Here is a 25508-nt window from a genome sequence, read left to right on the forward strand (position 1 = left end):
CCCCGCCCTCCAGTGTAGACCAGGCCTCAGATAGGTAGATACGTTGCCATTTCTCGATAATGGATCTTGCCTGACATATTTTGCTTTCCTTATATGTGCACATCTCAGAGCAACCTTTTGCCCACCAATTGCAAATAGTTTAATATTTTTAAAGTTTTCTTCTTGGAGTGGCAGCATTTTTTGTCTACATGTAACATGCCTATTAGTAAAGTGAAATACGCACTGCAAAGTGGCTTCCATTCATGTATGCACTCTCAAACAAGGGGTTCTTCAAAAGTTAAATTAAGATTCCCAAACACAACATTTTGTTACATTTTATTTAAACTTGCTAAATTATATCCCACTTTTAAAAGGGCTGTGAGTCTGTTTATGGTTACAAAATTCAAACATGCAATAGTTTTGAATCCTTACTTAAATTTTCCCCATACTCCAAGCCACAGCTACTCAGAACTTTACAATGATAGCTGAAGCTGAGGTAGAAATCAAGACCTCAGCAAGACAGTGACTGTCTCTTTCATTACATGCATGTGCAGCTTCTAGCACAATGGGGCACTGCGAGGTTGGTTTGAGATAGAATTATGCAAGTAACTTGTGTGTGGTGCTTAAAATACCTTCTCAGTTTTTGTTGTACCATGTTCTACCATCAGTATTTTTGAACACAGCACTATGAGGGCTGGATATCTGACCAAAGATGTTTTGGGGTAGAGCCCAGGGCCATGTAGACACAACCGTTGTGTGCAAGATACTTAACTTCATTGTGTATGTCGATAGATCCATTTTTTGTGCTGCGGATGTGTCGATCTGAGATCAAACTCAAGCCCTCAGTACCCAAAGGGCACTGGTTGTACTACCTAATTTGGGAGCAAATTGCCATTGTGTTATTTCAACTATTGTGAACAGGACTTGTGTACTTACTCCCACAACTTCCGAATTGACTTATTCGGACTAGCCAAGGCTCTGACTCTGTGTTTAAAAATGTCATTTACACTTAGTCTGCAACAGGCAGAAGGTTTTTTTTCTTTCATTCAATAGAGCATGCAAAGTCTTTTCCACCTTCCTAATCTATGAATCTGTGGAAAAAGTAAGGGCTGAGAATATTAAGAATAAATCAGACTGGGCTAAATTCTGTGCTGACGTGTAACCCAGCTGACCTCATAGAGGTCCATAAAGTGTCACTGCTGAAATTGGCCCATGAGGTTTATTAAAATGTATGTTAGAGAGAGAATATTTTCCCTAACTCCACCTATGGAAATCTCACAAACAGCATGAAGGACTAGTCCAGGGGTGGGCGACTTGCAGCCCATCAGGGTAAGCTGATTGCGGGCTGTGAGACATTTTGCTGATGTTGACCATCCGCAGGCGCGGCTCCCGGCAGCTCCCAATGACCACGATTCACCGTTCCCAGCCAATGGGAGCTGCGGGAAGCGCAAACAGTGGTCGTGAGTGAAATGTTCCTGCTTTGACAAAACACCGTATTTTGATTAAAATACATTGCATTGAAAAAGGTCTGACCAGTTTTACCTATTAAAATTCTTTAATATCAATGTTGTAATGCACCAAGGATCTGAGAGATGGGCAGAGAAAAAATTAAATCTACGAAGCCAAATAAAGATCCCTTTCTCTTTGCTCCTATATCCCATATTTGGTAGCAATCAGCTGGAGTTTTCCCAGAAGGAGGAGGGAATGCAACGCCTTTGACTCTGTTTTTCTGCAGTATCTAGCACAGTGGGGCTTTAGGCACCACTCCAACACAAATAATAAGTAATAATAAGAATCAACCTGTGAACTGCTGATGCACTGAGGATTGTGTGGTAAAATTAAACTGTATATTTAAAGTCAAATAAAATGCGTGCAATTTAAAACAATTATGCTTTTATACTTTTCAAAGGGAAGTTGTTGTAACTCTCTGTAGTCCTGTAAAGGGGATTAAAACACCTTTTGTATAGACTATCGGGGTTCTATTGTGTCTCAGTAAGAGAAGGCATTTCACAATGTACGTGAGCAGCTAGTTCTTGCTATACAACTTCAGAGTACCTCAGAAATCCAAGGTAGTCACCTAATTACAGAGCAGGTACAGTGTTATTAGAGAAACTTAGTTCAATAATGGAACCATAATTATGTATGAAGATCGCTCTGAGAAACACTTAATTGCCTCACTTAATGCTAACAACTTATAGCTCCAGCGTGCTGGTGAGTGATGAAAGCAGCTGTTTCCCACACATTTCTTTATGGTGGGATATACGAAATCTGTGCTTGGACGTAAATTGTGGAAAAGAACGTAAAATGTCTTTGTTTTGTTTTTTGATTTAAAGCTCATAGATGCTCTTTGGAGAAACACCTTTTAAGGCTAGAACCACAAAGACATTTAGGTGCCTACACTTTAGAGCCTCAGAACCCCTGCTCAACTGCCACCTAATCCTGTTGGCACCTAAATTCTATAGATGTTTAAAGTTCTGCTGGTAAGCATCCACAGACGCCTTTACCAAACTGCCCCCCCCCAAAAACAGCCAAGAAGGAGCCCCCTTTTGCACTTGCAGCACTCACCAAGGATGTGGGAAATCTAGATTAAAGTCTCCATTGTGCCTAATATGGAGCCTACATTTGAATTCTGGTCTTCTACATCCTAGCTGAATGGCCTATAGAGATGAGTTTCTCACAAGCCCTCTTGTTGACACTGTTCTACGTTGTATGAAATATTTAAATATCCATTGGAGCAGGGTCTGGAACCTGGGTCTCGCAGGTTAGTGCTCTAACCAATAGGCTAGAGAGTCATTTTCCCTTTCTCTCACCCTGGCCCAATGAATTATTTACCAAAAGCCACATTTTCTTACTGAAAACACATTTTCAGTAAACAAACAACTTCAAATATTATTTTGTTTAAAATTTCGGTAAGAAAATAAAAAGATTCGTTTTAAATCCTGCAAAATTTCAAGCTTTTTCCTGAAACCTCTTTCCCAGTTTTTCAGCAAGATGTAACAATGTGCATGATATATTGCAGGAACGTTTTATTGTTGAATGGCATAGAGCTTAGTCACTTCGGGAGAAAACACAAATTTATAAGAGCTGGACAGAACTGCTTGAAATTTTTTCAACTGCAAAATGTTGACAACATTTCACATTTTAAAATAAAGGGAAAAAATGATGACCTTTTTCTCAATTTTTCAAGCCAACTATAGAGCTGGTAAAAATTTCAATAACATTTTGTAAATTTGGGGTGGGGGGAACAGGGGAATTATTTTTTTTTAAAATGCAATTTTTCCTCATTTTTCAAATATTATGAATCCATAATAATAATCACTGCCATGCATGAAGAAGTGATCTCAAGGCATCACATCCTAAAGGTAGCAGGTAAAGAACAGGGCTGTACAAATACCTCAGAACCCTGGACCCCCTTGTTCATTAATCCCATTCACACAGTCTAGCTTCCCAGCCCATTCTAAATCAGTTCTTAACTTGCAAATATAAATGAAACAACTATTTCCAACTTACATTGGTTAACTGAGGGGAAAAGTACATATGAAAAATGCTTGTACCTGTTAGTTTGCACAGGAAACGTGAGTGTGAGAAGCAGTTATATTAGAGAGACATGAACCAAAACCCCAGTTCTAAACACTTCTCTGGGAATGTTCAAATACAGATCTGGATCTGAACCATCCTGGCTTTTGTGGGCCAAAGCAAAATCCTGACTCTGACCAACCTGGGAATCTTTGTCTCAGCCCATGTCTCTAATTCTTACAAATTCAGAACAATGAGTAACATACCAGGTCTATTCTGTGGATGCTACCCATAGTAGACAGGTATCAAACTGTGGAAAATATTTAAGTAGCACCAAGAAGTTTGGCTGGTATTTTGGGGTTTTGCCTCTGGCCCTATCATGGGGTTGTTCCATTCTTTGGATTTCCTTTCCCTACATTATTTCCTTTTGTTTTGACTTATATCTACTAATGCGAAATACACAGAGTGTTATCCCTTTGGAAACAGGAAGCCTCTGAAATTCCTCAAGGTATAAATATATTTTCTACTTCGTGATCAAACCTGTGCCCAGATACGTAAATCCAAAGTAAAATATACACCTGAAGTTAAATAATGTCCTAGAAACATCTGCCTCAGGAGTGAAAATAAGTAGAAAACTCCACAGCTAGAGTTGATGCCACAGATCTGCCAGGGAAAAACAAACAAGCAAACCCTCAAAATGGAGGAGGTTCTACATCCCTGCATGGCTGGCAAAGAATGTTACCCAGTCATGTGGATGTCCTGAGACCAGTAGGGAAATCGCATGCATCTTGAACCTGGGGCACCTATAAAACGAATTCATTCAGAAAACCAGTGTCTACTTCCCATACTCCCATATCCGCTATGAAAGCATGGTTGCTAATGGAACAGGGCTGCCATGGGGCTTCTGGCTGTATCTGTCCTTCTATCCCCTGTGGGGTAGGTTGAGAGAGCAGAGTAGGTAGATGCATAAGAAGCAAACAGTTTTCCTGTGATACATCAAAGATAATATAAAGCTGCATGGTTTTGAAAATTCTCTTTTTCAAGGAACAAGTTTCTTGTGACCCCTGCAGTTTCTTTTAATCTGTCAGGTGAAGGAGTCATTAGCAATCAAGAGGGTTCTGCATACCTAACACAGTGTCCCTGAAATTGTGTAACATTGAAGAAAGAGGAGGAAAAAAATCAAAAGAGAAAATCCCCACCGGTAAAAAAGAAAGTGGAGTGTCTTGATTTCACACCAATTCACTGAGGTGACGCTCTCAGTGCACATTGAAGTATCCATATGCACTTTAGAGTATCCAGTGCACTTTATGTCAGCGGCCGCATCCCTACCAGGAACAGCACTGGGGATAAGGAATCCCTTTGGAAGAGTTGCCTTTTAATTCGGACCTCGCCAATGAGAGTCCCTCCCAGGGAGAGTCAAGTGTTCCAGATAGCCATAAACTAAGGAATGCAGAAAGGAGATGATCTTTGGATGAACTTTGTGCATTTTCAGTGTCTCAGTTATCTATGAGTGTGTGAGGCTGTCATATTCCTTTTGGTGGTCTATCACCACCATCTCTAAATGTTTCTTTTTTGTTTGTTTTGCATCTGCTGCAATCCTCCTGTTGAGCCTTAAATGGTCTTTTGTCCCTATTGTGTTTACTGTGAAGCTTTTTGGCTCAGGAGGGAGAATTCCACCGGGAGCTGGCACTATCTGGATCTTTGCCAGAATTGCTATTAGAAGTTTAACTGTGAGAAGTTTAGCTGCAGTCCAGCTAAACTCTTCTGCAGCCTCGCTTTATACCATTCATAATAATAATTAATTTGCCTGGATTCTCCATTTTGGGTTGGGTTGGCAGACTGTACCCCACTTGGTGCCAAACCAGTATTGCTAGCCTGTAAGGCATTATTATTTTATGTTATGTTATTATTGTAGTTCCTAGAGGCCCCAGCTGTGGATCAGGGCCCCGTTGTGCTAGGTGCTGTACAAACACAGAACAAAAAGACAGTCTCTGTCCCAAAGAGTTTACAACCTGCCACTGTTTATTTGTAGCTGTTCCAACATATAACAACTAATTTTTATTCCTTCCTGCAACAGGGTTGGTAGCCTCTTGAAGGGCTAGAGACCTGGCTCCAGCAGGAAAGAGCAGGAGGTGGTGGGGGGGGGGTGGGGGGGACAGGGACAGGAGAGGGGGGGGTAGGGGGGGGGGGGGGTTCTGGGGAGGAGAGAGAGAGGGAGGAGAGGGGGGGGGCAAGGGGGGGGGGGGGGGGGGGGGGGGGGGGGGGGGGTCAGGGTGGTGTGTGTGTGTGTGTGGGGGGGGGGATGGGGTTGGGATGGGCCGGGGAGGGAGGGGAGGAGAACGTTAAAAAAAATTGGAGAGGAGGGAGGAACCTGTTAAAAAATTTGGCAGCTCATCACTGCCTGGCTCCAGCCAACCCTATTTACCAGGTAGGAATGCTTGAGCAGGGATCAGGTGACTCCCTTATCCGGGCAGCAGGAAGCTCCAAAGTGAGAGTCCAGAACCAGAGAGGAGAAGCTGCAGGACGGGAAAGTCTCTGCACTGGTCCGTGAGGAAGAGAGACTCCAGCGGGAAAGCCTGGGAGCTGTAAGTGAGTAGAAAGCCCCAGATGGGAGTTTTGTTTTCTGGGGAGAAGGCCAGGAAGGCAGGCTAAGCCTTGTGTCTTCTCCAGCTGCTCAGAGAGAAGAAGAGGCAGCTCTCAGGAAGGCGGGGCTGTTCTCAACTTAAAGCAGCAGCGGAAGACTTTTGCATTTATTTATGAACTTGAGGTGAATACAATCAGACACTAAAGAGAGGTGTTGTCATTGGACTCATGAAAGCCTGTGTGGCGTTTATCTGAGGAGCTCTTTGAACGGGGAAACTGAGGCAGGGAACATGCAGGGTGACCTTAGGCCATGAGGGGGCATCTAGGAAGAGGCTACTTCTTACTCATGTTGAAAGTACCAACTCTTTAAGATGTTCCAATGTAATCCCAATCGACTCAATGGCACTAGTCACAAAGTGAGACACTAAATAGCATGACTACGGATGCAGAATCTGGCCCTAACATGTCTGTCCTTAATGTTATGACAGCATAGGTAGCCTTCCTACTGCAGACTTCTCCAGTCCTAGTTTCACCAGATTCCTTGTCCCAATCTACTCCTGTCCCTCCCCTCTGGTCCAGCTTTTTGCCCCCCTCTGCATTGGAATCAGATAGAATCGTAGGACTGGAAGGGACCTCAAGAGGTCATCTAGTCCAGTCCCCTATACTCATGGCAGGATAAGTATTATCTAGTATTATCCAGATGGCTTTCTTCTGCATGCTGCTTGACTGCCAAGAAGGGCATCACTGAGGAGAGACAGGCTCGCTGTTCTTGGTTCCCCTGCCTAGCACCATCCTGGCCCAGACCAGATGGGAGGAGCCATTACGGGAAAAATTTGGCTTCAGCCCCCAGCCCTAGGTTGGAGCATGGTCACTTACTCTGTGGGAATGGTACATGTGCAGTCTGGTCTGCATTAGTGGCTGTGAAAAGCTTGAGCATGCTCAGTGAAGATGGAATCTTTGGAGATGTTAGCTACTTAAATCTGTCTCTACTGAGCATGCACAAAGTGTGGTTTTTCAAAGTCTTATCACTTAGCCAAGTTTGAGCAGCTCTTCATAGGGATGGCAAAAAAGTACAAAGGCCACTCTCTCATCAAATGTCAAGTCTCTGCTCCAAAGCATAGAGCTAGAGCTGTTCAAAGAAAAAGTTGTGAGATTTTTTTAACATGGGCAAAACAATGTAGTTTCTTAGTCTTGTTCTTGGAAATAGCTGAACACTTTCCGCTAAAGTTTTCCAGAAAAAACTTAGACTGAGCTAGATGCTGAGCATACAAAATTTCAGCTCAGATTATTAAAGTTTGGCAAAGTTATAAGCCACTAAATATAAGGTCATATAATGGGAAGCATAAGGCAACCTTAATAATAGGTGGCACTACCAGCCTTACCTATTGTTCTGTTTTATATAGGTTCTTGGATTCAGCCTAGCAGTTACATGGGTCACTCTGGACAGTTCTGTGACAAATGGGGTAAGATGCAGTCTTCCTGACAGTCACAGGCAGATTTTTTTAGTATCATAGAGTCCAATTGGAGTATAAGGCTGCAGACCAAATTAACAATTTGAGGACACTTATGTCATGTCACATGTTCGTTCTGGAGACAATTCAGGGCTCCATCATATCATTCTGTGTTATATGTTTAGACAAGCTTTAAAGGTCAAAAGAACCTTAGGGATGAAATTTGAAACCCAAAATACTTGTAGAAAAGATAAAGATGAATGAAAAATTGTCATTACTAAAATAAGCCAGTCTGTAGATTTCCTTTCTGTCTACCAATTAGTGAATGCATAGTGGTGTGAGCTAAATTGTAGAGGCAGATGCTTTGTAGGTGAGTTTCTCCTCCTCTTATCCCACCATATATGTACCCTTAAGCTACTGATTGTGAGGCTCTTATTACATCTGGGTCATTGGGCAGGACTCTCTTCACTTACTTTCAATTGCTCTAAAGCCTTGAATTTGTTCATGTTCTCAAGAAAACCATAATGCCAGCCACCAAAATAACAGAGATAGAGCAATGAGACAGAGAAGGGAATGAGCCTTATAACAAAAAAAATAGGCAGGAAATGAAAAATAAGGGTAATAAAGATCTGGATTCCATAAATTATTGGCTTTTAACTGAGGCAATTCTGGCCTCGGAGAGTGAGTCAGAAGGAAGAGTACATAATAAGAATGGCAAATCTGACAGAGATTGAATCAGAAAGTGAAGTCACTTTAGAAACTGAGGCTGGCACATATGGAGGAAGCAGAAAGTAGGCAGGAATTGTTGACAGATTGCATAAAATATCCAAGTGACACAATGAATGTCTGTGGCCTGATGAAAGGTGAAGAGCTCTTAAGTAAGGTAGTTCACGCCATCAGCATTTCACTGTAAGCAAACACAATGTTCAGGTTTTAATTTCTGGATTTAGAGATGTGATGGAACCTGCATACATATTTCAGGGGTCTTGATTTCATGGTATGACATGTGCAATCAGCAGTTCTCAAGCAACAATATATATGTATTTATATAGTTTTGTCTATATTACACTTTATCTCTTTCATGTGCATTTTTCCATTCCCTTAAAACATGCTCATGACAGAGACATTGTTTTCCCAACTATCTGTATTGTATCTTCCTGACTGTACACACGCTTGTGCTGTGCTACTTTAACACAATATTTATTCAAAAAAAGCAAATTTAGGAAAAAAAAATCTATGACCCCAATTCTTGATTCTGGCCAAACTGTGCTTGCTGAAGGGAGGGGTCAAAAGGTAGTTTTACACCACCTTTGCACTCCTCCATTCCTGTGGCTACCAGTTGGCTTGTTCAGTACAGTAGCAGTGTGGCTATGCAGTTACCCAGGGTGTCCCCCGGCATGGCCCTGGCACCAGCTGCTATGAAGAGAAGGTGGTGTAGAGATGACTCTGCTGGCTCTGCACAACCTAGGAATTTCCCCATGCCGAGGGGATTCCTCAACTGGCTGGCTAGGCCAACTTTATGGCCTCTTTCCACTGCTTATAGTGGGAGATCAGGATCTGGCCCTGTACTTCAAATACAGGATGAATCAAATTCCTGTCAGTGTCAACGTCCACTCTTTCTTCTTGACATTTTATGGTGGTGGTAAAATGAACTATTTCATCATTGTCACTTCTCTCCCCTCCCAATCCTGTCCCACCAAGTCGTGTAATGCCAATCAATTGTTTTGACAGAGATGGACACTAAATCACTATTTCCGGAGGATCAAAAGCCATTCCATGAAGCCGCATCAGCACGCCAAAATCATCAGTTTCCCAAAAGTTGACATGAATGTTTATTTTCCAAAAGTCACATCTCAGAATGATGCATAAACCAAACATACTTAGGTGTCCACTGGGGTTTTTTGGTGAAATTCAATTTGATTGATGCAAACAACCTAACTGGTTATAGGTTGGAGCTTGATCCATTTATGACTGGGATGATAGGACAGGTTTGCCTGAAGGAGTAGGGGACCAGATACAATGACCCAGGAGGTCCCTTCCTAAGTCAATGTTCCTATAAGAACTTTTGTATTTCCTTACTTCAAATTGGACTGCCCTGGGGCTAGGAACCTCTGGGCTTTCTGTCTACTTGGATAGCTGGCGCCCCAGGCTGCCTGACTCCAACAGCCTAATGAGAATCAGGACACTTAGGGAGCCAGCTGGCCTGGCCAGCTAGAAGCCTTGAGGCTCTCCAGCCCTGGAGTTGTCTGTATGGCAGGGCTGCTGCCTGAAATTGACATTCTTGTCAGTTCCATGGTTGCTAATGTCAATTTCAGTCATCTGTTGCTGGTTTGGGGAGCATATTTCATTTTGGAAACAACCTGTTTCTGAAACAATTTTTGGTGAGGGGAGAAAGGCAGGCTTGCCGGTTCGTGAGACTTTTTTTTTTTAATTTGGTTTTGGTCCGATTCAGAATGAACCCAAATTTCAAAATCTTCAAATTTCTCATGAACCAAAAATTCTGACTTTCAGAAAGCTCTGTGCTTATCTCTGAAGTCACCACTATCACTTCCAGAATAGTCTCTTGTGACAAAACAATGGGCCTGAGTCTCATTTACACTAAAATCTCTTTACACCACTCTGACATTGTGAAGAATGGTTACATTTACTTCTACTTTAAGACCCCTTCCCACTGCTAGAGTGGTGCAAAGGGGCCGCACTGAAAATGCGAATAGGCCGAGTAGCTCAAATGCCATACTGACTGAACCATTGCTTGGAGTTAGTTCTAGTCATTTTAAGAGACGGAGTGACTTAAACCTTACTGCTGCTAAAACTTTTTTCATTTCCAGCACTTTATATGAAACAGGAGCTGCTCTTAATCGAATAGTCATACACAGTAGGAACCCACACATTGGTATAAATTTCCTTCTGAAGGTGTTTAATTTCTTTAATTTCTTTTTACTCTGTGCAAACTCCTTAAAACCCATGCTAATTAAAACCTTTCATGCAGCATATTTCTGACTGAAACCAATAGAAACACCACTGGAAAAACAGCTCCCCCGCCCCTCCTCCAGAGACCCTCTGAGCATCCTGCCTTGTCCTCCACACAAAGGCCACCACAGCTATAACAACCTCTGCAGAATCACTACGGAAGAGAGAGAGAGGCAGCTCTGTAATGATGTTCTTCCTCTGCAATCAGTTATTACTTGTTTGCAAGTGGGGACAGAGGAGGGTTGATAGCACAATAGTATTTATCCATCCTGCTCCCACGCTTGCCTTTGGCAAAGGGATTCTTCACCATGATATGCTCTGTCCCTCCCCTGGCTGGTCCATAGAGCCGTCAGCTAGGCTGCAATGATCCTTGCATCTGACTGTCATGGTCCATTTCCCCTTATTGTATAGCCAGGGAGGCACTGCCTAGGCAGAGCTTATAAAGAATAGACATTGGCAGGCGAACATGATTGCTTTTTTGGGTATGGGGTAGATTTTTGAAGAAGCGAAGGGCACTTAGACACAACTGCTACTGAAAGTCAAAGGTGCCTAAGTGCCATTTGAAAATGTACCCCTCAGTTACAAAGTATGTGTCTGAAGGGAACATACAAGACATAATATATCTGGCTTTTAGGAAAGCATTTGGCACCGTGTTTCATGAAATCTTACTGCCAAATTAACTTGGATAGCAGCATAGTCAGGTGGGCTGAAAACTGTCTGACAGACTGTAAAAAAAGAATGAAAAGCCACACGCTAAGTGACCCTGTGGAGCTAACAAGCAGGGGAGTTTGAGAGGGAATTTGTAGGAGGGAGACAAAATAAAACTATTATGGTTCAGAAAGGCTGTGTTGCCAGTGCCAACATTGTTCCTGGCTCCTTCATCTGCACCTATGTCCAGACAGAGAATCAGACTATAAAGGCCTCTACCAGGTCCTGGTGTGGATTTTCAAAGACTGTGGCCTGCATTTCCCCCTCACAGAAAGACAAGCAGAGGAGACCATCCTGTGTGAGAGGTCCTACTGGTACAATCTCTCAGGAAGCAGGTGGGAGAGCTACAGGAGGATATGGCTAGGCTGAGGAGCATCCGTACACATGTATATGGAAACCTTCAAGTTTGAGGAAGAAATCCAGCTCAAGAGGACAGCAGTAGCACCAGGTGGAGAGGAGGAAACTGTTCCTTCACAGGGATGAATGGGTGTGCTGGTTACTTCGGGCAGCAGTCAGTGCAGCACCCTAGCTCTGAAGCCACTATACATAGAGATAAAAACATGGTACGTTGCCCTGGGAAAGAGGGATGAGGCATCTCTCCCAAAGGTAGAAGAGGAGAAGCCATGTATCCCTAAGACTGGGAGGATTGCAGCCACCATTTCCAAGAAAAAATGAAGGGTGATGGTGGTCAGTTGACTCCCTTCCAAGGGCAGGTGGAGACATCCATTTGCATGCCTGACCTGGCATCATGGGAGGTGTGCTGCCAGCTAAGGTCATAATAGAAGGATTGCCGAGGATCATCTGGCCCTCTGACTACTACCTCACATTGTTCATCCACGTGGGTACTGATGATACTGCAAGGTATGACCCTGAGGAGATCAGAAGTGACTATGGGTTCGGAGTGAGGTGAAGGAGTTGGGGGCACAGGTGGTGTTCTCATCAATCCTTCTAGTCAAAGGTAGGGGCCCGAGAGAGATAGACACATCCTGGAGGTAAATATATAGCTGAGTGGATGGTGTCACCAGGAGGGCTTTGGCTTCCTTGTCCATGGGATTCTGTTCTGAGAAGGACTGCTAAGCAGAGGTGGGGTCCACCTGTCAAGGAAGAAGAAGAGTATCTTCGGATACAGACTGGCTAACCTAGTGAAGTGGGCTTTAAACTAGGTTCGATGGGGCAGGAGACAAAAGTACACAGGTAAGTCAGAAACATGGAGATTGGGTAAAGAGTCAGAATCTGGGGGGAACATGGACAATCACAGCAGGGACAAAGGAGAGACAAAGAGGGACTATGAGGGGAAATATGTCTATATACTAATTCAAAAAGTATGGGGAATAAACAGGAAGAATTAGAAATACTAGTCAATAATCACAATTATGACATTATTGGCATCACAGAAACCTGGTGGTATAATTCACAAGACTGGAATATTGGCATAGTTGATACCGCTTGTTATGGAAGGAGAGGCAGGGGAAAAAAGGGAGGAGGTGTTGGCTTGTATATCAAAGATGTACACACTTGCACAGAGGTTGAGATAAATGTGGGAGTAAGTCCTGTTGAAAGTCTCTGGATAAAGATAAAAGGGTTGGAGGACAAAGGTGATGTCATGGTAGGTGTCCACTATACCTAACCAGTAAGAAGAGGTGGATGAGGCTTTTTTAAAACAACTAACAAAATCATCCAAAATACAGGACATGGTAGCGATGGGGGACTTCAACTAACCAGACATTTGTTGGGAAAATAATACAGTAGGGCACAATTTATCCAACAAGATCTTGGAGTGCATTGGAGACAACTTTTTATTACAGAAGGCCGAGAAAGCAACTAGGGTAGAGGGTATTCTGGATTTGATTCTGACAAACAGGGAGGAAAAAGGTAACTAAAAGAATTGGTAGGTAAGATCCCGTGGGAAGCAAGTCTAAGGGAAAAAGTAGTTCAGGAGAGCTGGCAGATTTTTTTTTTAAAGAGACATTATTAGGGGCACAAGAGCAAACTATGCCAGTGAATAAGAAAGATAGGAAGTATGGTAAGAGACCAGTCTGGCTTAACCAGGAGATCTTCAATGACCTGAAACTCAAAAAAGAGCCCTATAAAAAGTGGGAACTAGGTCAAATTACAAAGAATGAATATAAAAAAGCCCAACACAAGTATGCAGGGACAAAATTAGAAAAGCCAAAGCACAAAATGAGATAAAACAAGCTAGTGGTATAAAGGTGTGATGCTGTATGATTGATTATGACCATTTATATCATTGTTGCTCCCACTGTTATACAATTGCATCAAATCTTGCACAAAGTATGTCATGTAAGGTGTCAATGGAAAAGTTCTGATTTGCTAAGTATGATTATCCTGTTTATATGCATGTATCAACTTTGTATCTGAAGTTAGGAGTCCAGTGTCTGGGTGGTGAGCCAAGGGTTGGAATGTCTACAGAGGCTGCATTTTTAACTTCTTGTTAACCAGTGTGGTGAGACAGAAGTTTACTGTTGTTACTGTCTTGATATAATCTGATGAAAGAATAATCACCAGTTTGGGGTGAGTCTGCCCCATTTCTGAGCAGTTTGTCCTGAATTTGGCATCCTCAGTTGTGACCCACTGAGGCAAGGTGACAAAAGAGTAACAAGAAAGCATTTTACAAATACATGATAAAGACCCAGGACAAGTTAGGCCCATTATGCAATGAGGAGAGAGAGACAATAACAGAAAATGCAGCAATGGCTTAGGTGTTAACATGACTTTTTTGTTTCACTTTTTACCAAAAAAGCTAGCCGTGATTAGATGACTAACATAGTGAACATCAGTGTAAATGGGGTAGGATCTGAGGCTAAAATAGGAAAAGAACAAGTTAAGAATTAGGCTATGGCTAAACTAGAAAGCTTACAGCGGTGCAGCTGTGTAGCCGCTCTAGGCCAATGGACAAGAGCTCTCCTGTCGGCTTAATAATCAGAAACATGGATATTCAATGGGCTAAAGAAGGCAGGGGAGCAGTAGTGATGAAGGGGACATAGGATTAATAGTGAAGAGCATATTTGACTGGAGTTTGTAACACGACAAAAGAGCAAAACAGGCCAATGAAATCTGGAGCTGCAGAGGCATGTTGTAGACTAGGGAAGAACTAAAGAGGCAGCTGTGACCACTGTATAGCATGCTGACCAGTATTGTTTCATTGTTTCCTTATGTTCAACCCATCTATTGGTTGCATCCACTTGTTGTCTCTGATCTTATATTTAGTCTGTAAACTCTTCAAGGCAGGGACTGTCTTTTTGTTCTGTGTTTGTGGAGTGCCTAGCAAAATGGGGCTCTGGTCCATGACTAGAGCCCCAAGGCAATGCCTTTCCATACAGTTTTGGTATGAGCGTACTCAGAACTCGGCATTTATTTCTGAGTACCACATTACCAGACGATATTAGTAAGTAGGAGGAATTTCAGAGGAGAACATGAAAAATGATCAGGGATGGAAAGGACTGATTTATGGGGAAAGACTGAAAGAGCCAAATATGTGGAGCTTGAGCCATGTAGAGATGAAACAATATGGATATGATGATAATCTGCAAACATGGGGCTAGATTCCTCTTTCCTTGTACTTGCACACCATTGGACTATATAGGACTACTCGTGAAGGAAAGTACTACTTGGCATGAACAAGTGTGGCAGAGGCTGGCTTGTATTTATTTATTTAGGTTGCAGCAGCACTCAAAATGTGCTAAATGTCTTTTTAACACAAAGGCAGATCTAATACTTGCCCTGAAGAGCAAACAATCTAAAATTATTGATGGATGTAAATTTCCAAGGATCAAAAGGAATGACCTAGGGAACTCTAGGAGAATGGGAACAATGGGATAAAATTAAGAGAGGGAAAATCTCGTCTGCATTTAGTACTAGGAATATTTTACAGTCTTCAAGACATGGAATAGTCTGTCAAGGAGGTGGTGCAAGGCCTCATTGACTAGAATATCACTGCATAGTAAATAATCCTGCATTGAAATGAGATTTTCCACCTCAATGTTCCTTGACTCTCACAATTTGGGTAGGCCTGCTAGAAAATAGGTAAGAATTGTTTGTTAAACGGTCAATATGCTGGGCTAAATGGGGAGTCTGGATATGTTATAAAACAATTGGAGACGGTGGAGGTGCACCAGGGATACATCTGGCCCAATGTAATGTATTTATTAAACTAAACTCAAGATTAAATTCTGGCTGCTCTGTTGAGGGAAATGCAGGGAGAGGGTGCAGACAGCTTCTTCCCCTCGAGCATGTTTATGCAGGACCCAGGCATAATGTTGACATTACACTTCCTGTATTCTGAGGAGGTCAGATAGCTTGATTGGAGGTGCTCCAATGGCCCCAAAGGCTTGTAGCCAGCTAAATGGGTTATGTCCATGACCCTGCCCTCCTTTATACCTTTGTGATAGGCAAAGGAGGATGCTCTAGCTGTATCTTTCTCAAGGGTTGTGATGGATTTTCCATCACTAGCAAATCTTAACTCAATGTTGGATTTTTCTCTCCTGAAAGATATGCTCTAGTTCAAACAGGAATTGTTTTGGGGAAGTTCTGTGGCCTGTGTTATACTGTGGGTTGGACTAATTGATCATAACGGTCCCTATGAAACTTTGAAGAAAGGGCATGATTGGACAAGATGGTAAGTATCTCCTGCAAATTATTGAGCATTCTGTGCTCCCACTGACATCAGTGGGAGTGGACTGACGTCCTAGGGCAGCAACAAATGTCACTGCTAATTGCACCCACAGATTTATTCTGGCTTAATTTGTCCTGCAGAGCCCTTTGCCCCGACCTTCTCTGCTGAGCTACTACAGTTCTACAGCTCCTCCTCTCACCAGAAAAGCCAGGATTTATAATTTCCTATTTTGATTCAGTTTGATAAAATGCACATTTTAAATATATATTTTCATATGTGTTCTCACCCAAACTAAAGAGGATAAAATGGTGGTGAATGCTGAATCCATTTTAAAATCTGAACTTGTATCTGGAAGAGGAACAAAGGTAAAACAGATCCCTGGGTTACCCATATTAATTAACTCACCATACATTTATATATCTACATCCTAATAGTATTCACTTTTCAGATGTGCAATATCATGAAACACACTGGCCAAATGGCCAATTTGCTTTAAGACTCGATTGGCAAGACAGAGTGGTTTTCTTGTTAATCATTCCCCATTAGTGCTCGCCCAGTGGAAAGAGACACCAAATATAACCCCTTACTCTTCAGCACTAATGTTATTAGTTGAGAATAATTAGAGGCAATCGATAATGAAGAAGAGAATATTTTAATATGGTGCAGTTTATTCATAGTGCACCCAAGAATATACATGGATTGAGAGCAATTTCTTGGTTTTTTTTCTGAAAAACTTTGTTCCATATGCATAACTTCATATGCAAAAAATAAAAACAAAAGAACTTGATAAAATGGATGAATTACACATTTTGTGTAGCATAAAAATGTCTCCTGGTTAACACATAGTTCTCCTCTCTTTCCAGCATATCGATTCTAAACTCATCTTTTTTATTTTTGCTGCTTACATCATGAGTCAGCACCAGCTTTATTACCAGAAAGGATGGATTGCACTTGTCACATAATGTAGACTCACCGGTTTGGAAAGGCAGGGCATATGCTTAGTCACTCAACCTCAATCTCGCTGAGTGTGTGGGACAGTGATATAAAGTGAGAAAAAGGAAACTGAGGCTGCTTCAGAGTGACTATCCCTAATCATTGCTGAAAAGGAACAGAACCAGCACTCACTTGAAGGAGAAAGGAGCTATGATTATGATCGTGTCACTTGTCTTTCAAACATATAGAACATAATTTTCAAAAATGTAAATGGTTTTATTGTAAATGCAAATGTCACGTGTTGTATAATATACAGGACTGTCTTACTACGTGAATTAAGAATAAAAATAAAAAGTGCTTACAACACATTAGCCTGGGATATTCCAAGTTAGCTATCCAGCTCCCACTGATCTCAGCCTTAGGCAATAATGTATACTGTTTATTAGATTACAGCTGTTTCTTGTACAGTATCAAATATCACTGCCCGCTATAATTATACTGTTGACCTTTGACTCCTGAATGGTTCTTGGGCGGTCCATGACTAGGATCAAACTATCATCTATATGTTAGGAAAAGCTAAAATGCTTACGGAAGTGATACTAAAAACAATTAAAGCTATAACCCAAGTAGGGGAAAACATGATGCAAAAGTATTTGAAATAAACTTTGCAGTAAGCTTGAGGCCTCATAGGGCCTCATGGTTTATATAAGGCCTGAATAGACAGCCTAAGTGTTTGACTTAAGGTTATAAGATTTAGCAATATGTATCTGGTGATGAACACACAAACAACAAAATAACAGACTGAGTTTAAATTAGCAGATTTTTAGGGACTTTTTGGTACATGTAACCCTGGAGTTTATGTGCCAAAACCACTGGGAAATGTATTGATGTAATTAGTTGATGCCAGCAGTCAGAACCTTAATTATGGTCCCCCAGAATAATAAACATGGGAAAGAGGTTGAGACCTAATCAAATATAGTCCCAGATGTATGGGGATATAATGAAAAACGGTTATAAAATATTGTCAGAACAACCCCTAATTGGGATGACAGGACAGTGGAAACCGTATCATCATTCCCACATATGGTGCTTTTCCATTTCCTGTTCTTTCCATTTTCACTTCTGATGACCTCCATAAGGCTGTGATTATGCACAATGCAGGGGATCATTTTGCTATGCTTACCTTACTTTTCTATAATTGCTATTATATGTGTATGTGTTTAAGTACTAAATAAACTTTTCATGTCTCTTTCTATATGACTCACCAATCTCATTTCCAATAACAAATAGTCAAGTAGCCGCCTGAATAAAAGAACCTGTTATTAGTGACTTATGCATTTTGCAGCCTAAGTTAGTTAAAGTCAGAGTGTATCACATCTTATTATTTGCGGATTCTGAATACATAAATGATCAGATCTGAAGGCTTAAAGTTTGGAAAGGTATTTTCTCCAAAAAGTACAATAAGCTTATCAATTTTTACATACTACCTGGTTACTATGAAAATTAATATACGTATTCATTGAATGGGCATCTCCTCTAGAATCCAGTTTGTATCTTGATTACTGATTTTTAATGTTAACGATTTTTTAAATGTCATTACAATGCTACATAACCCTAAAATTAGTAATGTTCATGAACATCCAGGTTTTAGAATGCCACTTTTGCAAAATAATTTGAGTGCAATAACATTTATACGTCCTTAAATCATGTACAATATCTTATACAAAATAGCTTACAGAACTGGCTGTTATATTCTCTACTAGGCTTAGCTAAGCATATGCAAAAATAATATTTCCTGAAAATTTTCTGGTTTAAGGGCCTAAAGATGTGACTGGTCAATATATTATCAGTATATTATCAATATATTATCCAAAAATGTAAGTTTTGGGGGGCAGGGACTATAAACTCTTCTGAGTTGGTTCAGTACCAATCACATTTTGGAGCTACTGGAATAATAATAGCAACAGCAATAATAATTCATTATCTATACTACAGCAGTGCCTGTCACCTCAATCCGAATCAGGGCCTCATTGTAATAGGTGTAGGTTTGGGTAGATTTAAATTGAAAGATAGTCTCTGCCCAAAGATTTTACAATTTAAATATCAGACAAGACACAACAAGTTGCTTAAACTAACAAAAGGAGGGATGGGGAAGAGTTTGAGATTATTATTATTATTAATGCAGCACCAGAGAGTAGGCAGGTCAGCCTGATTGTTTCTGAAGAGAGCTGGCTGGCAAACAAATTCATTTTTCAAAACATGTTGAGGTTTTGAAATGTGTTTTTGTTCCCACTGGAATGAAAACAAGACCTTTCAAAAATTTTGTGAAAGTCTGGCAGGGGGAAAGATGAGCGGGTTGAAGTCCCTATAGTCTGGTGGTTAGGACCCTAGTCTGGAAAGTGCAAGACCAAGGTCAAATCCCTGCTCCGACTGAGTCAGAGCAGAGTTTATATGCAAGATCACTCTGAAGCAGGTCCTCAAACCTCTCTCCTCTCATACCTGAACCCAAGTACCTTAACCACTGGACTCAAAAGAGTCTCACTCTCCAGCTACACATACCTTCCCAACATTTTTTTATTTGTTTTGTTTTACACAGGATGAATTCTGCAAAACATTTCAGTTTCAAGGACACTTTTTTCCATCAAAAACTTTTTGAAGAGCTCTATTTCTGAATCAGTTACATTTTCTCTTTCTTTTTGATAGCCAGGGGAACCAAAACCTAGCTGCAGTTTCAGTATTCTTCTGAATACAGACGGTAGAGCAAAACAGTCCTAGAAGACCTTTGTCTGGTGTTGTCTCACAGGAGAAAATGGGAACAGTGATTTTTCACTTGCCTGTCTTGCCACATAGAATTTCCATAACCCTTTTTGCTATGATAAAGGTGTGCACTGGCTGCTGCTGCTAGATATGTGGTTACAGAAATCCAGATCCAGAGCTGGTGCTGTGTTAATGAAAATGACTGTGCAGTCCAGACACAGGGGCTAAATGTGACCTGCAAAGGGGCAAAAATGAATTTCACGATTCATAATCAATCAATAATTTACCAGTTTGTTTCAATATAAATTACAAAAGCTGCTCTATGAGATAGCTCAGACAAAACACCTTTTCGAGAGTCAGTATAAAGTTAGGTAAGTGAAGAAACCCCTTGCTGAAAATAAACTAAATCATAATGAGTTTCTCAACAAAGTAAGGTCAAATAAGCCACACAGTATTTTTTTCTGGGGCTGTGATTGGTTAGTGGAAGCCATTTGGACTCAGTTACTCAGAGGAAGTGACTGTATTTTATGTGATCTCCCTGAGCCAGTTCAAACAAAGTGTTGGTGATCTCAGGAGAGAAGAGCCATGTGGTGATTCTTCTTTTAGTGTGTATGAGAGGGTCATTATTGACCCTGATGACCAAGAATTGAAGAGGTGATCCCCACATACACATCAAATGGGAAAGAAGCTGGAGGGGGACACCTAGTCCTTCCTCTCAATAAAACAGTACTAGCTATGTGTGGAGGGGCTCAAAGGGGTGGGAGATCTGTCCCAGGAGCTTATATCTAGATAGATTGCTTTAAGTACACTTGTTGAATAGGAACTGTATGAGAACAGAGGCTCGTGTGACCTCCATGAGGGGCTCTGCACAAAAGCTTACCAGCAGCATTACCTTTTGGGTGGATTCATGGAATAGCTGGTGTGGGAGTCCATCCACCCTCCACAAATAGAGCCCTAGACCAAAGCTGGGACGTTAGCAGAATCCGAGGGAAGGAACAATGCTGCTGCGAAAGACATGATCCCTGCTTCTATGCTTCCTGGCAAGGGTTTCAGTTTCTCCTTCTGCAGTAATGGAGGGGATGACTTGGGACTGTATTGTTAGCACTTTTATTGTTCCTAGGCAACATCACACAATGTGTTGGAACCCCTGCTATACCAAGGCACAGTAGCTTGTTATAGAGTGTCAGCCTTAACCTGGCACTTCCTTGTTTTTCTTTCTTTACTGTAATGGATGGAGTTTTTGTAAAAAAAAACGGCTCAGGGAAACATACCGGGAAAGGTGCATGACAATAGTGATTGCTGAAACAGCTGTGCGTACACAATAGCCACTATTTAAATTTAAATGCCTTGGCCACTTAGAGCATTTTTATGAAAGTAGCAAATTATAGACTGATTTATTGCTTGCCAATCCCATTTTTTTAAACTGACGTCATTTCTGAGTTAGAATCTTCCCATGAGAATGTGTTCGTGTATGTGTGAGAGCGGGTCAGTGGGTGGGGCTGGAGGAGGATGATGGGAGGAATATACTTAGGTATCACAAGAAAGATTTAGGTTGAAAATAGCTCATTATTTCTCTCATGAAGCAGATAATGCCCATTGCTTACCTTCACCAACAGAGGCTGCACCTATCAGTGGGTGTGTGAAAAAACCAGTCTACAGTGATTAGTGAGAGGAAGGCAAGCCAGGGGCGATGGATTTTTCCTAATGTGGGGAGGGAGGGGATGAGACCCCACCCCACCCCTCCTCTTACCCTCATGGACCTGCCCCCTGGCCAAGCTTGAATCTGGAGTCATGCCAGGGATCCCAGGCTCCTCCACCTACCTGTGTGTGTGGGGGGGGGAGGGGCTATGAGCACCCCCAGCCCATGTCCTCACCCCTGGGGCCCCTGCCCAGGGCAGGTGGAGGGTTTGCAGCTCCCCACAGCAGCCAGCGTGGGCTGGGTCTTACCCTGACCTGGCTCCAGCTTCCTGCCTGGCCTGGGGGACGGGCCTCAGGGGCCTTGCGAGCTGAATAGCTGCAGCCGGGCCATGGTAAGAGAGCCACCTGTGCAGCTGTGGGGAACCACGGACTCTTCACCTGCCCTGGGCAGGAGGACCCAGAGGCAGGGACACGGGCCAGGGGCTGCTTTCGAGCACCCCCACACCAGGCAGGTGGAGGGTCTGCAGCTCCCCACAGCTGCCCAGACTCCCTGGGCTGCTTTAACCTGGGCCGGGCTCCAGCTTCCAGGCTGGCCAGGGGGCAGGGCCTCAGGGGAGAAGACAAGGGCAGGGGACTGGGTGGTTCACTTTCAAAAATGGGAGGCCCATCGCCTCTTGGCCCCGCCGTTCCAGCACCTCTGAGGCAAGCTATAGCTTAGAAGGCTCAAGCAAATGCTTTCCTGGACATACCTCTGCAAGACTAAAACATGAGGGTTAAAGGAGGGGGAAAAAGCAACCTGGTTAATTGTGTATATTGAGGGATAGTGATTTCATTGGCCTGAATATGCTCTAGGAATTATTTGGGGGGGAATTTCTGTGGCCTGTATTATACAAGGAGGCCAAACTTGATGATCACAGCGGTCCCTTCTGGCCTTGGAATCTATGAAATCTATGACTTAATAGGGCTAGATGACAACACTTATGTCACTGCCCAGCATAGGGGGTTGTATAGAGCTGCACTGGCCCAGTATGGCACCAGAGAAATTGTGCCATCAGCTCTACCCATGAGGCCTATGTCCCTTGTGTTCTGGCCTCACTCTAATATCCAGGGCCGGCTCCAGGCACAGCTCAGCAAGCAGGTGCTTGGGGCGGCCAATGGAAAGGGGTGGCACGTCCAGGTCTTCGGCGGCCATTCGGCGGCGGGTCCCTCAGTCCCTCTCAAAGGGAAGGACCTGCCGCTAAAGTGCTGCCAATCATGTCTTTTTTTTCCCCCACTACTTGGGGCAGCAAAAACACTGGAGCTGGCCCTGCTAATATCTCTTCTTCTTCCCACCCCAATTTGCTCCTGTTCAGAAATACTAATATTGTGAGCAGCCCTTGAAAGGTTGTGCAGTGAGGGAAGGTGCAAAGGCCTCTGCCAACATGCCCCTTAGAATTGAAAATCCAGGGGTGGATCTTTCTCTGTGCTCTGTCCAGGGCATGCTCCGAACTGCATTCTGTGTTTACAGGTGTGTTCTTTACAACACAGCCTTGCACCACAAGTCTGGTTCTACTTTCATTTACACTGGTTTGGCTTTCTACAGTGTAATCCCATTGACTTTAATGCAGTTACTCCTGATTTACACTAGCACTATGAAAGCAGAACGGTGTGGTTTATGCCGAGAATTTAGGGTAGTCTGTAATAAGAGAAGATCAGAAATGTGGATATTTGAAGTCAAACTCAGAAACTGACTCCATTAGTAACAGTTCTGTTTTGGTGATTTTCTTAGCATGGACATGTTATAAAAATGGAAGACCAACAAATTCTGAAGTGTGTGTACCAAGGAATGCAGCTAGACAGCTATCAGTTATGGGGTTGTCAAAAGCTTTGGTTGCATGACAAGACTGCCAGTGATAGAATAAACTGAATATACAATCAGACCACCTTAAGCACCTGACCAGAGATTATTCTGTGAGGCAGCCCATTTGCAAGGAGGCCATGTCCCTTTCAGATTTGCCATGATGATGATGATGTAGTCGGATAGGAGTTCATAGGCTGCGTCCTCATATTCCAGCTCCTGGAACGCTCTACAGTAAATAAATTGTCTCAGCAGTTTCAGAAAATGCCACTTAATGTTTGCTGGCTCCTGGGAGTGCTAACCATTGTCACATTCATTGAAAAATACAAAAAAAAAAAAGTAGACCCCTGGGAATTTCATCAGCATGCCTGCAGTCACAATACTTTTGTTACAAACTGGGACAATACAAAGCTGTTAGCATGAACTATTGTATTTCTGGGATGCAGTGGCAGAAAAATGGTATGAAAGAGGGATATTAATATATTTCTATCTGATTTAAACAAATCAATATGAGGCACCTAGGAACTACAGAATTGGCATGATTGAGAGCCAGAAAGAAGGAAGGAAAGCTACATATTCTTTACTTTCAGTTTATAATACCTATTGAATCTCAGGGAAATTCCTTGATCATTCTATTTTTTTCTTCACTATTACAGTATCACTTAACTTTGTAAAGTAATGACCTCCAGTTAAAGAACTAATTCTGCTGTCTTGGACACTATTGTAAACCAGGGGTAAGGACAGCGTAAAGCTGGCATGAGATAAGAATCAGGCCCTCTATATCAAATAATGCACATTTTACTTGGATTTTTCTTTATTTTAGCCTTTCTGTCAACAAAATGGATACTCTTTGGCAAATAACAGGATGTTGTTGAATGATTTAGGCAACAAAATTAGTTTAGTTTGTGTTAAAAAATCTAATAATTCATTATTTTTATATTTTGTCTCCGCAGAGCACATTAGTATAATATCTAAGCATTTCCCAGGTAAATTCAGTCTGCATGGCAAGTTGCATAGTGGACTTCATGAATTTTCTGTTCTTCTCCTTTCCCTATTAGAGAAGACTGTTTCTTAGAATATATGTGTATGTTCTTCTGCTTCTCTTCTTCCTATCCTGTGCTGGGGTTTGCAAGAGGGACAGTGTAGAGGTCTTACACTGTGTACATGACATGAGGAATATCTTTACACTGAGGCTATTCCCCACGTACTAAATCTGCTGTTTGTGGGCTGGAGTGCAAGGTAAAGGAATTGCATTAGACTGATGATAAGGCTTATGGATTTTCTACTGCAGTTGCTGGTGTGTTAATTAGCATACCATTATCATTATGTATTGTATTGCTATTTATTTTATTATTTCATATTTCTATATAGCATTATAGGTATGCATAGTGCTTTACCTAGCAGATAAGGACACACTGCTTGCCCCAAACAGCCTACAATCCAAATCAGTCACGATGAAACAGGACACTGGAATAGAGGAAGTAGTACACAGAACAAGGCCTTGCTGCTGCTTGGGTGGGATTGTGCAAATTAAGCTAGCGATGCTAATGCTGTAGCACTAATTAAAGCCAGTGATACGATGCCAACATGCCTTGTTATAATGGCGGTGATGAGGCTTACATGACATTCACATCTGTCTATTGGTAAGTGCACTGAGACCACTCCATCATTCTACATCTGAAAACCAGTCACATGGTTACAACTTTTGCTCACTCCTGACTTGGGCCATATTTAAACCAGTGACCTATGGATTAAAGATACTGTTCTCACTAACAGTCTCCTGAGTCATTCCATTCCACGATACAGTTCATTTAATTTAACCCTGCCAATGAAAGAAAGAAAGAAAAAGAATTTGTAAGGAAGTGAAAAGTTTCCCCTCCGTCCTCGTCTCTGCCTTTATGTGCACATAATTTGATGCAATTTGTCTGAGGTCTTCTGCCTGTTTCACTGTCCTTCATTAAAAATAGAAGCAAATTGAACGCATTCCTAGCTATTGCAAACGCACGGATTACAGCTACATTATGTTCAGCTGTGATCTATATTGGAATTTTGCATGACACATCTCTCCTGGTGTGAAACTCAAAGGGAATTTGAATCATCCCTTATTCCTTTCCAATTAATGCGGTCCATTAACACTAAATCGAATAAAATGTAGTTAATATTTAGAATGGACTAGTGTGAAGATTTAAGAATGTTTGCATCCATTAAAAGAAAAAGAACAAAGTAATTATCTGATTTGTGTCTACTGGATGGTATCTACTTTTAAGGAATACTTAATTATAAACAACTTGTTCTTATTTATGATTTGTATTACAGTATTCTCCAGAGACCCCAGTGAAGACTGTGGCCCATTGTGCTCAGTGCTGAACAAACATACAGTAAGGGCCTGATCCTGCTAACACTTGTTTTACTTAACTCAGATGAGTAGTCTGTCGATTTTAAATGCGACTGTTTACATGCATAAATTGAAGCAAGTGCATAAGTCTTTGCAGGATTAGGGCCT

General features: G+C 42.0%; 1 long non-coding RNA gene across 1 annotated transcript; it reads right to left on the bottom strand.

Moving 5' to 3' along the window:
- Window positions 1–19329: 19329 nt before the first annotated feature.
- LOC120405552 lies at window positions 19330–20615 on the bottom strand. Its single transcript, XR_005598665.1, has 2 exons — window positions 20423–20615; window positions 19330–19765 (listed from the first exon to the last, which is right to left on the bottom strand). It is a non-coding gene; the product is annotated as an uncharacterized LOC120405552 (long non-coding RNA).
- Window positions 20616–25508: the final 4893 nt, after the last annotated feature.

This window comes from Mauremys reevesii, linkage group 5 (assembly GCF_016161935.1).
Source record: "Mauremys reevesii isolate NIE-2019 linkage group 5, ASM1616193v1, whole genome shotgun sequence".
Taxonomy (NCBI): Eukaryota; Metazoa; Chordata; order Testudines; family Geoemydidae; genus Mauremys; species Mauremys reevesii.